At 36.2% G+C, this 16,977-nt stretch overlaps 1 long non-coding RNA gene across 1 annotated transcript; it reads right to left on the bottom strand.

Moving 5' to 3' along the window:
- Positions 1 to 336: 336 nt before the first annotated feature.
- Positions 337 to 2,195, bottom strand: LOC136258016 (uncharacterized). Its single transcript, XR_010702510.1, has 8 exons — positions 1,629 to 2,195; positions 1,482 to 1,580; positions 1,070 to 1,403; positions 913 to 1,023; positions 816 to 863; positions 711 to 761; positions 579 to 663; positions 337 to 524 (listed from the first exon to the last, which is right to left on the bottom strand). It is a non-coding gene; the product is annotated as an uncharacterized lncRNA (long non-coding RNA).
- Between the last annotated feature and the right edge of the window lie 14,782 nt (positions 2,196 to 16,977).

Consider the following 16,977-nt stretch of genomic DNA (forward strand, 5'->3'; position numbering starts at 1 on the left):
GATAGTAACCTCTTTCCTATACAATGTGAAGTATGCTCACTATGCAACCTGTGGTCTTGTACTCAAAATAACCTTTTCTTCTAGTGTGTAGTATGGTAGTGAATTTATCATAGTACTACACTGTTAAAAATAAGGAGTAACTGTTACTCCCCTAGGGGAGTTCCCAGTGTAGGGAGGATTTAACACCCCTATATTTTTGTGGAGAGTAACTAGCTCTCCACAAAGGAGTAACAGGAACCCTTTGAAAAGTCTATTGTAGGGAGTTCTAGTTACTCTAGGAGAGTTCACATAAGCATGCAAGGCGTTTCCTTTACTCCACGAAATTCTGCAAATAACTCCGTATAAAATCTCAAATGATGTTAAAGACATACAGCAAAACTGTAACAAAATATTTACAATATCCAGCTTTATAATATTGGAAAGTCACTGAAAAAAAGAGATCAGTAGCAAGGCTTCATCATCAGCAAACGACACTTCACTGCCACTTCACTGGAGTTACTTCCTGCCACATGACATGTGATCAGCTGTAGTAAATAGCAGTATAGTAAAGAAATATTCAACAATCATATACTTGTTACCTTTATGGCTGAAGGTACGTCACACACAGTTGCCAACAAAGTTGTAAAAACAATTCTGCCAGACCAGCAGCATCAGTAGTGTAAACTAAAAAGGCACAGTTGCTATCATGCAAAACAGCACTTTTTTGCTACCTGGAGTTCATCATTTTGTTTGTCTATTTGTTCACTGATTTCTTGTGGCACCTGTAATATATGTTTACAAATTGATGCACAGTCACTGTATGTTAACACACTTACTGGATGTTGTAAAAATTCTATGTTCTCAGTGACATTGAGACATCTGTGCTAAAAAAGTAAATATGTGCTTACGTAACTATAAACATTATCTCCTTACAGGTCAAGAACAACTTGGAAAGTTGATGAAGTCGAAGACACACAATGTACATTGTATCAAAGATTCTTGTTAACTGCAGACGATACATCTTACTAGTTAATTCCAGTGAATCTGCATGTAATTATGTAAAAAGACTGATACAGGCTACTGACCTTACCAGGCAATATCATTGTGTCCGGCTACTAACGTCAACTGAAGGCAGACGGACATGAAGCTAGGTGGCTTTCCTCTCCTCCCTCAAGTCTTCAACTTCTTACACACTGACTACTAGTAGCTAGCGGTGAGCTTGGATGGGCTGAATACTGTACGTACCAGTCAGTGATACGAATGAGTCTGCCGAATTTTATTCTCTCTTTCCCTGAGTCTTGAACTATTTCTGCCGTGTCACAATAAGGCGCCTAAACCCTCACGAGCAGTGGTGACTTCTGTTGGAGCCAGTTTAATAAACCGGTGTGTCACACGAGACGACTCAGATATGAGCTCAAACGTACCTGAAGAAACAATGAACGAGATAGACTCTAGTGAACGTCCAGCAATTATTCACGAACAAGTAAACACTTTAGTATCACCTTTTAAGCACTACAATTCCTCAGAGAAGCAAACCGCTTTCAACTACTCAACACGGCTCTGTTGTTAAAGAAGCCGTTTCTATGGTAATATTCTTCACTCTAAATAATGCGCTTGTAATAGAAATGGTATTTAATAATTGTACATACGTATTTGAAAACATTCTTGACTCTTGAGTAACAATTCGTCCTCCTGTTTTCGTACTGTCTGCTTCCTTCACTATGCCTTGGTTAGCCTGTAAAATAAAACATGAATAAATGGCTGCCATTGAAAAGGAAGCCCAAATAATTACTTTCCTTTTTTACATTGAGTGACTAGAATTGAACTGGTTAGTTAATGGAGAAAATAACATAGTGAGACAGCTATAACCTGTATGTGGCTCATTCATATGTGGCCTCAGCCATACTGGCTCACTGAGTTCACCTTAGCTACTATAGCTAGCTGGTAATGGGAACTCTTCAGTTTGGTGCCTTCACTTACTTGGAGTTCTCTTTACCCTTGGTGGGTTACTGTTACTCTCCTAGTAATCCGAACTCTCCTTTCAGAGTAAAATATTTTACTCCCAGAGTTACTCTTACTCCCCTGTTTTAACAGTGTAGTAGACTTCTTGTGCTTTGCATGTGCTGATCAAGAATTGCATGTCTTGTCTGAGTGTCTACTTACAGTAGCATCTTTTGTCATTAGTGTAGAAGCTATGTACTATAGCGCCTACAAGGTAATCTTTTGAGGACACTATTTGACTAAACTTTTTATCTAAACTGACTGGTATAGTTGCTTTTAGTGACTGGAATGTAATTTGCTTTCTACCTGCAGATTAGAAGGGCTTGGTATTGTTAATCCTGCAAGTTACTTTGTTGGTGTTACATCTCTTCTTTTTTTTTTACAGCAGTCCATACTTACCCAGTCAAAGTGTTGTGTTCGCGGATCAAAACAAAACAAAACATTGTATACATCCATCCATCATCAATCTGTTGTAGATGCTCTTTTACCTTTGCTATTGCCATCCTCGCATCATGCCATGATGTTAGCCGCTGAAATGGGTTCTTCCAGTTGGCTAACTACACTCCCTCTTTCTGAACATGGTTATATTTTACACAAAGGGCCCTTTTGTAATGGTCTCTGTCTCCGATATGGCTAGCAACCACAATTACTACCTTCAAGCTGTGTGTGTGGCAAACAATTCTCAGTTGAGCATGCCTTTGGATGTCCTTGTGGAGGTTTACCTATAATACATCATAATGAACTAAGAGATATTTACTTGCTGGATTTGCCAAGAGCAGACCGTAATGATAAAAGAAGCAGAGTATTTCAACTATCTGTCACTTGAGTTAATTTTAATATGAGCTTGGCCATATGTCCTAAAATGATTACATGATGCCATGGATACAATACAAGATGAACAAACAGCTGCATGTACAGTAGCTGATCACTGTGAGAGATGGCAATGCCGTTAATAGAATAAAAATCCCAATACCAGAATATAATGGATATGCCAACAAGAACAAGTATAATTCCAGTGTGTGGTAGCAGACTGTAACAACGTATAGACACAATACTATAGTCTAAGGTATGTGAGACAGCAGCAACGGCAACCACACAGCACTTATCTGCCTAAGGGCATATTTTGTGTATGTTGTGTTTATTATCTTGCATGGATGTAGTTAGCTATGGCTGTGTTTATACAGAAGAGCATGTCAGTGATCTCACTCAATCCCAGCACTGAAAGGTTTCAAGTTGAGAGCTATATATATATATATATTTATCACACAAACTTATCACCTGAAAACTGTGCTTTCTCCACGCAATGGCCTGCCAGGCCCAATGACTTTTGGCCATGCAAAACTACTAGTAGCTGAGTGCTGGTACATCGATGGTGTGGCATTGGAATAATGATGTGTAGAACATACGGTACTGCTCAAACGTAACGGCTTGAGCTGCTCGATTGCGAGTGATTAACAAACTCACTAATTAAAAGGTGTGGCACCTGTTTCCTTTGCAAGTATTCATCCCATATGAAACAGGATGAATATTTGCAAAGGAAACGGGTGCCAAGCTATTTAATTAGCGAGTTTTTAATCACTTGCAATTGAGCAGTGCAAGTGAGTACAATGTTACATTTAAGTGGTACCATACAGGAGATGCACTTATACCGTCGAGTTGTATACAACAATGTATTATTTGCAACACTGAAGATGGAATAATTCAGCTATCAAGCCAGGTGAAGGATGAACAGAATATACAAAATACAAACAAATTACAACATGAAAACATACTCTTCATCTCTCCAAGACTTGGAACTCACTATTCCACCTGAACAGCTTAATTAGCAAATAAAGAGGCACTAGCCACAAATACTAGCCACAAACAATCAGTATTCCAGTGGCCTTTCTCCGTGGTCGCTAATCTCCTTCCACTGTGGTCATTGTGAATAGCAAAATAAACCGGGTGTGGCACTTAATTAGCTGCTTTGTACTGGGTGTTATATAGAATTACAGGTCCGTTTAAGTTATCAGTACGAACTGGCATAAGTATTGTACAATGCGCTTTCATTCATAGGCGAATCTATCCCCAGTTAGTACATGTCTCTAGGCCTCATAGTTTTCGAGAGCATAAATTATTGTTTATTATTTGCTTGGACCAGATCACACTACAACCAAGTGCATACTGTACACCAACGTTGCAACCTACCCGGCCATTGGGCATGTATAAACAGTGCCATAGCCAACACTCAGAGCAGTGTGTGTGCTGGTGGATCACAATAATAAAATACAACTAAACAATAGGAAAGGAATTAAGAATTTTAAGTTTGCATAGAACAAAGTAGCAAAGAAGGTCGCCTGCACCTGCAGATATACTAGTGGACATGCAATCCTTACAGAAAATAAATGTTCACTAGTTTATCTGCAGGTGTAGGGACCTCTGTTGTTTTGTACTTTTTATTTGATGGTCCGTAATCAAGTTTAAAATTTCTAATTTTTATTATACTTATGGTTAGTTAGTATTTTCAATAAACCATTATAATGTGTTTTAAATGTGTTCTTAGATGTAGGACACAACATCATTTAACTGTTACTACCTACACAGGTTTATGACTCATGCCACCATATGTCAGAACAATGAAGTAATCTACTGGAATCATACAATGTAAGTTTTAAAATAACATCCAGGTAATTGCACAAATCTTTCTTACGTACATTTTCTTGCACTACAAAATGATAGTATTATATACTAGTGATCATAGAGGTTTGAACATTCTCACTAACCAGAAACCAGCCTTACAATACCTTCACACTGTCTTGGCAAGCCCAAAAGTGAAACCAAAATGCTTCCAATAAATTACTACAAAATCTACTATTTTTATTAGGTGAAATTTTCTGCTTACATACTACATACTAATGCCTTCACTTCTCAACAAGACATACATTTAGATGTTACAGCAAGACTAATGCTACTATTTTTCTTTGAGACGGTATTTGAGGGGTTCACACCATTCAAAATTATGTAAGGCATGCACATTTAAAGTGTATATCCAGATTTCTGGACTGTGTGGATTTAAGGGTTAAGTTTTTAAATGAATCCTATAAAGAAGGCATTCAAAAACCTCATTCTTGAACAACAGTCATTTAGCATTTTAATTCTCTGTTAATCTAACTCTCCGTGATGCCTATTTAAAAGTATTTTGTTCAAATGGGCATGAATGCTGAATTCTACATCAATGCATAAACAAGGTGTATACCAACTGTTATTGTGTTACAGATGACATCTATCTCACAACAAAGTGCCAGCTAAGGGAAAGTGCCAACTAAGGGAAAACCCCAGCCATGTACCAGACATACCACCAGCCACTATACCACATAACAGGTTGTTGGAAGGGAACAACCTGCCACTGAAATAATCTTTATCTACTACAGAAGGTATTGTGTAAGCCTGCCATCATGTGAGCTATATATTTGTCTGACAATGTGTATCCTAAATAAGTTAGACAAATATATGGCTCACACTTAAAGGGCAGAAGATATATAATGCCACTGGTAGAATAATATTTGTGAGTTAGGTAAGATAACATGTATAGTGTATAAATATGAATATGCCACCAATCCAACAATATTAATTGTGCTACAATAAATTACATTTTCCCACCAAAAAGAGAATGCCACCCATATATATCTACTGCACAAGGTATTGTAAAAGCCTTCCATCATGTGAGCATGTATATATTTGTCTGACAATGTGTATGCTAAATAATTAGACAAATATATACCCCACCTTCACATCTAAATATAGAAGTAAAGGGTATGTGTAAGCTAGCCACCGCCATATATGTAAGATAACATATACAGTATATCGATCTCTCACTTAAAAGGGAATGCCACCATCCAAATACAGAATAAAAAACATAATGTATTGGAAAATGTGCATTTGACATGTCAGTATTATATTCACTCAAGTTATCACTGAATAATTGCAGACGTACAAAGCTCATAAGAACATTACATGCATTAGTGATACAGTATACTACATTACTGTACATGTAATGTTTGATAACACATCCTTTGCATAGCTAGATAGACATCAACTCTCAAAGGTCACACAATTCAGTGACCTTTACAAGAGTTAATACCCAGGACTATGTTAGTGACACATGTGACGGTTGCCTGTGGTGGGCTAGTTGTCACCCTCGAAATTACTCTGTGTGAATTTCTCTGATGGTGAATAAATAAATATTTCATAAGTTATACTACTGTATGCCACCACCTATAAAATATAATATGTGTATAATATATAAATAAAATATTTACCGCCGAGATAAAAGGCAATGCCACCTTCCAATACAAAAATATCACACGGTAGCTCTAAGGTGCTACCCATAAAATATAGAATATGTTAATATTATATATAAATATTCATATGTTATAGTGTATACAATGTGAATTAGCTAAATATATCGAAAGGGACTAGTTATGTTTGCCATCACCTATATAGCGTATAAATATGAATATTTGTCTCCCAACTAAAAGGTAATGCCACCCATAAAATATATTACATGATATGTAAATATTCATAAGTTATAGTGTATACAATGTGAATTAGCTAAATATATCAAAAGGGACTAGTTATGTTTGCCACCACCTATGTAGCGTACAAATATGAATATTTGTCTCCCAACTAAAAGGTAATACCACCCATAAAATATGAAATACATTACATGATATATAAATATTCATACGTTATAGTGTATACAATGTGAATTTGCTAAATATATCAAAAGGAACTAGTTATGTTTGCCACCACCTATGTAGCGCACAAATATGAATATTTGTCTCCCAACTAAAAGGTAATACCACCCATAAAATATGAAATACATTACATGATATATAAATATTCATATGTTATAGTGTATACAATGTGAATTAGCTAAATATATCAAAAGGGACTAGTTATGTTTGCCACCACCTATATAGCGTACAAATATGAATATTTGTCTCCCAACTAAAAGGTAATGCCACTCATAAAATATTAAATATGTACTAGTAATAGCATGGGTAGCAGTGAAATTTGGGATAAATACCACGAGTGTTGTATCGGAAATGGGGATAAATTTCACGAGGCGAAGCCTAGTGAAATTTACCATTTCCAATACAACAAGAGAAACTGGATATGGACAACATATGGACATGGTGAAAAACCTTTGGCCTATTAACGTTTATTAAACAATAGCAATCAACTCATTCATCAATCAATATTAACTTGCTACACTGCAATTTAATCAGTAATGGTAGCAACTAATAGTCTTTGGCTCTCACCTGCATGGGCCTAAAAGTGATCATCAAGCACAGGCCCAGTATTCATGTTCTCTAGTGAAACTTTGCTCTGCTTGCTGGCATGCAGTTATTGTACAAATTCCTTACATAATTGTGTAAATGAATCACTGCAGAAACTTCTTTACATAGCTATGTACTAAACCTATGTAAACAAAAAAATGAGTTATTAAAAATTTAATTAACTTTGCCACCAGCCAAAGCATGTAAATATTACAACTTATTTTGTAACAATAATTTTTTTACACATATAGCTGGTCATAACCATACAAAAATGGAGTGGTTTAAATATTGTTAAATTTTGTACTGTCACTATTTAGCTGTGACAGCTTAATGTGCATAAATACATGTACATGTTTGTAGCTGAATACATATCCTCTAGGGGTCAGCAATGATATTCTCAGGTAAACATTGCATGCCACAATTTATATGCTCCTTATAAGGAGGAGCATAATACTTGTAAATGTTACGCTGTATGTATCCTCCTGGTTGGCATTAAGCAATCAAATGATAACAGTTACTTTTTTACCAAACAACTATATTATGGTCTCCGATTACACTGTCTGTGATCAAATATTGGATTTTGTATGATTGAACTCAAATGAAGACTAATCAGCTTGTCACAATCTTAAAAAAGAAACACAAAGACTTTGTCGTACCTACATCCCACAGTATATATCATCATTTATTGACAAACACAACAAATGTATTAAACAATTATGGCAATAATGTTATATAAAAAATATGTAAAAGCAACAGATATTCATTACAATGGAGAAACATATATTGACAGTGAAGGTAAAGCCAATACTATAATCAATCGATTTGTTTCATCTCCTTCCCCACAAATCTCCAGCAAGCCAACTCCAGACATTTCACAGCTAACAATCAATATTGATGGCATTTTCAACCTGCTGACTCAAATTGAGCACAACAAAGCAGCTTATCCAGATGAAATTCCTCCAAGGTTATTGAAAGAAACAGCATATGAAATGATTTTACTGCTCATCTCTATCTTTCAGCCTTCACTTGACCAAGGCAAGATTAGAAATCAGCCAATATCATGCAAAAATAGAGAACAGGGCATGTCCAGCAAGTTTATCAGCCCATATCACTAACCAGTACTTGTAAGAACATATTCTTTATTTTTACTTATTGTCGAACTGCAACCTCTTGAGTACAAATCAACATGCGTTTCAACATTTAGATAAAGTTTAATTGTGTTACAAACTTTCACACTGTGGAGTTATGGATACAAAATACTTGACAAATCGTTTACTACTTGAAGTGAATCACACCCTGTTCTCTCAGGACTCAGTACTAGCACCACTTCTATTCCTCATGTATTCAAATGATAATCCATCACTAATATTCAAAATAATTTGCGCTGAAGTCTGCCTTCGGAAAATGACCTGCTGATCTTAACTGGGCATATAAATGGCAAATGAATGTATCCATAAAGAAAAAAAAAAAAAAAAAAAGACCTACATAACATTTGTCATCGATCCATGGTCAGGGGATACAGCGAAATAAGTTAGCTAAATACCTAGGAATTGTGATTGACGAGGACTGATTTTGGAGTGTTTATGATATTTGTAGCAAAGCCATCAATGCAAAAGCTTTTTATGGTAATATCTCTTGTTATGTCCAGCATCAGTCAAATCCACATCCTTAGTGAGTGAGACCAAAGTGTATTTGCACTTACAATTATCTGTGTACTTATACTCTTTTTATCAGCAAACCAACAGTAAATGACTAGCCTCACTTCTTGCTACAAAACGGAACAAGAAATATAATGTTGTAATCTCTTTTGTTCATTGCAGATTGTCATTCTCCCTATTGTGTTCAGCCATTATGTGTCTTTGTGGCAGTCACTCTACTGCTGGTTGGCCTCAGAGATCTGATAGAGTTATCTTTGGTAGTGTGTCTCTTTGTCTGATTGAACTGTGGTACAAATTTATTACATGTATTATACAAGTATATGTTATTACAAAATAAAAACAAAGCACATAGCCCTCCCACTTCATGTCCATGAACAGATCATCAGAGATAAGTCTTGCAATTTAAAGATGTTTGCTGGTGACTATAAAGAGTGATTTTATCCAAGAGAGAAAGTGCTACTGGACTAGTGTAATTTTAATATCAGTTGTTATAAATGAGATTCAGCATAGCAGGAAATTGTTACAGAATATATTTTGCTACATTGCTGATTATTTCATGACTAGAAAACTCATCCATATTTAGAGTTCATATTTTGATCATCTTCAAAATGTTTGATCATCTTTGAAATAACAAATCATGCTATTACTTGAGTGGTCGTACTACTCTTAACACCAGATGTATGTGTTGTGAATGTGTGAACTATCATTCAACACTCCCCAACAGATCATAGACCATGCAAGTTTCACATACAAAATATTTTTTTCGGAATGGTTCAAGTTATTGTCTGTAAAGCTAAATTTCTTGAGGATACAAGATGCCACTTGATTTGTGAAAGTAATTATGTCAGTGTTACACAAGTGTGAATATAGGAATGACTGCAAACATTCTACTGAGTTACCATATCTCAACTACATAATCTTGATATCGTGAACGTGCAGCTTCAATAAACTCTCTTCACAATTAAACTTGATGATTTATGGAATCAAATTGTATATAAACACCAACCAAGCTATATATCCATTTTGACTATATGAGTTATACCAACAGTTTAAGCTTGATCAAGTGGCTAATTATAATAACATCATTCATTGATCATGTTTTGTGGGTTTTGTGAGTGTGTATCAAAACAGTGTTCCTGGAAATTTCCATGACATGTCCAGTCTGTAGTTTTGTGTTACTCTAAAGAATAGTTCGTGTGTGTATCATTGTATGTTGTCACCTCCAGCCATATATAGCCATGAGCACCTAGCAGTATTTTTCTTTACCTATCCAGTAGCAGCTTACATACATAAACATAGTCTGTGAAAAATTCTCACAGAAAACCTACTCATAGGCACTTGCGCACATACGCACGTATGCAGTGCATATAATTACTTTCTTACCCAGCACAGATACATTGCAACACTGTTTACATTGATACAGTTACCTTGGCATTATGAAATCACATTCAAACACAAGCTTATGATATATTTTGGTTATGTATCATCAAGACTGCCAGGCGATGACTTTCAAGAACTCGACCTCAGCTCTACTGGCTTTTGTTCCATACACTGCTTCCTACTTTGGTGTTGGTGTCCTTATTGGCATCAACTGTATACCTGCCTCGATTATTCTTCGTACACAGCTTTCTTGGTATTATGCTATCTATACCTGTGCATCTTAGCCCTTGGCAAATTGTTACATACCCTGCTGTCTCATTGTATTATTTTGGCTTGATTTAGCAATATGACCAAGGTAACCACAAGAGTGTATTCGCTTGCAAACCTGGCCACTATACACATGTACACACATACACCTATGCAACACACTTAAATGACTACAGAACTTCTGTAAATATTTTCAGAGTGACCATACAATGAACTATTTAATGGCACGAATTGCTTTGGAAAACTGGAGAGTCTCACTAACACTGGCTTATTTAATGTCTCACTAACACTGGCTTATTTAATGTCTCACTAATACTGGCTTATTTAATAACTTTTACACCGACAATTCATCAGAAGAATGATTGGAACTCTTGTTACCGGTAAAGGATAGTCATCCTGTGATCTACAGTAGATGTCTCACTCTAAGAAACAATACCACAGTGTTATATAGCCACTTTCTTTCCATGATTAAGCACATGTCTTTTCATTTCAATTTTACTGCAGAAAAGACAAATTTTGGTCTCTTGTTATGTTAACCATTAAGGATGTGTTTAATTATGAGCAGTAGCTCATACAATGAACAGGGCAAGAGTTTTTCTTTCTTACCCTGGTGCATGATACTGCACAAGCATGTAAGACTTGCACCAATCAAAATGGTAACACAGTGCAACTACAACACAGTACAACTACAAGATGCTGCCAAAGGACATATTTCTACACAATTGGCAACCTAAGTGCACATATGCATCCACTATACAAAAGCAAGTCATACATGGCAGCCACTCACTGTACAAACATAAGTCATACACTGATAAAATGGTAACTCTCCAGGGAGTAAGGTTGAGGTACCTTGCACAAATGCATGCACACACACACGTTACACATACACACACATGCTAAAAGACAAATTGGCAAGGTTGCTGCGTACAGTACCTACAAGAGAGACAAGACATACCGATCATCGGAAACTACAAGATGCTGCCAAAGGACATATTTCTACACAACTGGCAAGCTAAGTGCACATATGCATCCACTATACAAAAGCAAGTGATACATGGCAACCACTCACTATACAAACACAAGTCATATACTGATCAAATGGTAACTCTCCAGGGAGTAAGGTTGAGGTACCTTGCGCAAATGCATACACACACATGTTACATTCTTGGCACTTGGAACGTGCTACAGTCAAGGATTTGCTATCTTGTTCAAGTGCATAGCCAGATACACACACACATACACACACATGCTAAAAGACAAATTGGCAAGGTTGCTGCGTACGGTACCTACACAGAGAGACAAGACATACCGATCATCGGAAACTACAAGATGCTGCCAAAGGACATATTTCTACACAACTGGCAAGCTAAGTGCACATATGCATCCACTATACAAAAGCAAGTCATACATGGCAACCACTCACTATACAAACACAAGTCATATACTGATCAAATAGTAACTCTCCAGGGAGTAAAGTTGAGGTACCTTGCACAAATGCATACACACTACACACACATGTTACATTCTTGGCACTTGGAACGCGCTACAGTCAAGGATTTGCTATCTTTTTCAAGTGCATAGCCAGATGTGTGCTCATGCACACACACACACACACATACACACAAGACAAATTGGAGCGCAAAACTAAATTGGCAAGGTTGCTGCATACAGTACCTACACAGAGAGACAAGACATACCGATCATCGGAAACTATAAAAGTTTAGACTCCCAACAACTGTACTTAACAAGATTTTTCAGCCTTGCCCAAGTCCTCACATATGCACATCAATCAAATGGAAATTTGATGTAAGAACTAATCTTACATTCCAAGCAATTAGCAAGGTTGCACTACCAGCTGCATAAGGAACAATACATAATAATGCTAATTTAACTTGGAAACCACAAAATACGTATGACATACATTAATTAAATGGAAATTTGTACTATTGTCTCTAAGCAATTAGCAAGATTATAAACTACAGTACATACTCAAGTGCATTATACACATACACACATCATGCAAACACAAGACAAACTGGCAACAAAACAGAATTATGCGAAGAGATTACCACAATTCATACACCAAAGTTAAGGACATACCATCAAGATATGCTTATAAATAGACAAACATTGTCAGCTTTTACACATTCTGTCTGTGCAGCTGCAGTAGTCAGTTAATTTAATTGCTCCATGGTTATTTGGTGGAAAAAAAAACGGAGGTGGCATTGTGTGGTGTTGTACATAAGAGCTTATTTTAGTGATCTTGCATAGAGCTACAGACTTGGTGTGTGGTGGAGGTTTATGGTAATTGCTTTTTGTTGCATTTCACAATTTCTCACTCAATATGTTCATGATTTGCTTTCAAGCTAGCAAGAAGAAAATGGTCACAAGCATACAATGTCAACATTAACAATAAAGGCATAATGACAGGATACACCTGCCAAATGTAACAGATATCCAGCTTTTCCATCTCTAGATTGATTAAAACCTGAAGATAATCAACAGATGAGGTTTTCCATCTTCAGATTAAAACCTGAAGATATCAGGTGTTTTCATCTTTACATTAAAACCAGAAGATTTTCGGAGTAAAACCTAACAAGAAATTGTGACCACACCTGCTGAAAAATGTGGAGTTTTTATCTTAAATCAGCACAAACAAGGCCTTTAGTTTTTATCTTATGATAACTTGCTGTCCAGAGTTGATCATCTACAAAACAAATTATTTGATGCAAATCAAAGGTAAGGAGTTTGTGTTAGTAATAGATATGAATTCATCTGTTGCTGTTTTGATATAGATTATCTGAGAAGTGTGGATCCAACAGGCACAGACATAGTCAGTTAAGCATCATTCACCACACATCAATGATGAATAGTTTCAACTAACTTGTAAGTGCATAATAGTGCATATAAATCAAACACCATGCATGCATTCCATGTGGTGTGTGATGAGTGTGCATATTCGCTGTACTGTTAGCTTGTGTTAACTGAAGTGCACAATTTTTGTTACAGGTGGACTTGTATTGCAACAGACAATTGGGCAACTACGGTGGAGGATCACTCAGAAATAATCCACATCTGTTGAATTTCTCAAAGGAATTTTGATTATAAATTTTCTGACCAGCACCTACGTATATCACAAGTTACATCGTTATGGCATTAGAGGCAACCTTCTAGAATGAAACACTTTGACACAAACAAAAGTGACCCTGCTGATGTAACATCTGGGATTCCACAGGCACTGTGCTGGCCCCTTTGTTGTTGTTATGTTTCATAAATGACCAAGTGAGTATGTCATTCAACATCATTCACAAATGAGAATTTTGACAAATTACAAACCTATCCGTTTTCAGTACATTTTACACAATGAAGTTATATGTGAAGTAGCACACACAAAATACTTTGACATAGTCATTGATTCTGGTCGCAACATATTCAAGAAGTTACCAATAAAGCTAACAAAATTAAAGGTTTTCTACAATGCAACATCCAGAATCATCCAGTATCTGTCAAGGCCAATTGTTGTAAGTATAAGTCTCTGGTCCAACATATATCCGCAAGATCTGTGCTTAATGATTATTCCTACCACTCATGCATTATAGAAATGCTATAAAGATTAACTACTGATGAACTAAAAGCTATTACTGTATTTACTACCTTATCCCAGTTGCATCTTACTCATTGAAGTTTCAGCAGCGACTCTCATTTTATCTGTCATCCATAAAGATTTGGAATGCACTATCCAATGATCTGATTTTGTCACAACTCTGAATCAGTTCAAGTCTAAACTAGCAGAACTAGACTAAATAACTTCATTCTGTTACTCTTCCAATGTGGTTTGGTGTATTCTCATCGCTTAAGTGAATAGTAAATCTGAAAAGCAAGTGAGACATTTTAAAATTCAGACAACTATGAAAATTAATATCAGCTGTCAGCCTAGAGGATATATATCAGCTGTAAACCTAGACAATATCAACTTCAAGTTAATAGCACGCCATAAAGAATTGTGCCAAATGTTGTAATATTTCTTTCTAATGCTGGTATTTATGCAAAATGCAGGTCTAAATGAAAGTACATAACTAAATATCTGTCTACCTAAAGTATTAAGTAATACCTGTACCTGGTCATAACTGGATTTTTCAGGTGATTTAACAGCTAAAGAAATGGTAAGAATTCATGAGGTGGGAATTTCAATCAAACAGGACAAATAGAATACTTACTGGCTATCAAACAAGGTGGGAGCCATATTAAAAAAAAAATAAAGAGTACCTAAACTCAACCCAATTAAAGAGCAATTTTCCCAATCTAAGGAATTAAAATATGGTATAGTGGCTATAAATCATTCGTCTCATCCAAACTGAATTGGTAGAACAAATACTATGTTGATGGCTACTAAACACTTTTGCAACAGTTGGACGAATAAATTAGTTATTTGGTGGCTATACTGGTATGGACAAGCAAAATTTTTCAAACTTAGGAAATGCTATCAAAGTTGTGGTGACTCAAGTTGGTGGCTCTAAAGCAAACTATGATACAAATTTCATGTTGTTGGCTCTTATAGGTGGTGGCAAGGCTAAGCTCTAAAAAGTTGAGCAGCTGTTATAAAAGCTACTTCAAATGGTGGCTGTAAATACCTCTTCCAAACCTAGGATACAAATTTCAAGTTGTTGGCTCTTATAGGTGGTGGTAAGACTGACTAAGCACAAAAAAGTTGAGCAGCTGTTGTGACAGCTAGAAATAATCTAATGGTGGCTGTGAATACCTCTTCCAAACCTATAACACAAATTTTAAATGGTTCACTCTTATATGTGATGGCAAGGCTAAGCACTGAAAAGTCGAGCAGCTGTTGTGAGAGCTATATACAAATAATCAAATGGTATTTTGAGCAGCTGTTGTGACAGCTAGAAATAATCAAATGGTGGCTGTGAATACCTCTTCCAAACCTATAACACAAATTTTAAATGGTTCACTCTTATATGTGGTGGCAAGGCTAATTAAGCACAGAAAAGTTGAGCAGCTGTTGTGACAACTACAAATATTGAAATGGTGGCTGTGAATACCTCTTCCAAAACTATTATACAAATTTCTTGTTATTGGCTCTTATAGGTGGTGGTGGTAAGACTTAGCTCAAAAATGTTGAGCAGCTGTTCTGACAGCTACAAACGGTGGCTGTGAATACCTCTTCCAAAACTATGATACAAAATTTCATGTTGCTGGCTCTTATAGATGGCTACAAATAATTAAATGGTGGCTGTTAAAACCTCTTCCAAACATGTAAAACCAATTTTAAATTGTTCACACTTATATGTGGTGGCAAGTCTAAGCTCTATAAAGTGGAGCAGTTGTTGTGACAGCTACGTATAATTAATCAAATGGTGGCTGTAAATACCTCTTCCAAAACTATGATACAAATTTCATGTTGTTGGCTCTTATAGTTGTCAGCTACAAACAATCAAATGTTGGCTGTTAATACCTCTTAAAACTATGAAGCAAATTTTAAATGGATCGCCCTTATAGGTGGTGGCAAGGCTAAGTACTAAAAAGTTGAGCAGCTGTTGTGGCAGCTACAAATTATTAAATGGTGGCTGTGAATACCTCTTCCAAACATGTAAAACAAATTTTAAATGGTTTTCTCTTATATGTGGTGGCAAAAAAGTTGAGCAGCTGTTGCGACAGCTATAAATAATCAAATGGTGGTTGTGAATACCTCTTCCAAACATATAACACAAATTTTAAATGGTTTGCTCTTATATGTGGTGGCAAAAAAGTTGAGCAGCTGTTGCGACAGCTATAAATAATCAAATGGTGGCTGTGAATACCTCTTCCAGAACTATGATACAAATTTCATGTTACTGGCTCTTATAGGCGGTGGCAAGGCTTAGCCCAAAAATGTTGAGTAGCTGTTCTGAAAGCTACAGATGGTGGCTGTGAATACCTCTTCCAAACATATATAACACAAGTTTTAAATGGTTTGGTCTTATATATGGTGGCAAGACTAAGCACTAAAAAGTTGAGCAGTTGTTGTGACAGCTACAAATTATTAAATGGTGGTTGTGAATACCTCTTCCAAACATGTAAAACAATTCTCTTATATGTGGTGGCAAGGCTAAGCACTATATAGCTGAGCAGTTGTTGTGACAGCTACAAATAATCAAATGGTGGCTGTGAATGGTTCACTGTTATGTGTGGTGGCAAGGCTAAACACAAAAAAGTTTAGCAGCTGTTATGACAGCTACAAATAATCAAATGGTGGCTGTGAATACCTCTTCCAAACATATAACACTAATTTTAAATGGTTCACTCTTATATGTGGTGGCAAGGCTAAGTACTAAAAAGTTGAGCAGCTGTTGTGGCAGCTACAAATTATCAAATGG

The sequence above is a fragment of the Dysidea avara genome, chromosome 6, assembly GCF_963678975.1.
Source record: "Dysidea avara chromosome 6, odDysAvar1.4, whole genome shotgun sequence".
In the NCBI taxonomy this organism is placed as follows: Eukaryota; Metazoa; Porifera; class Demospongiae; order Dictyoceratida; family Dysideidae; genus Dysidea; species Dysidea avara.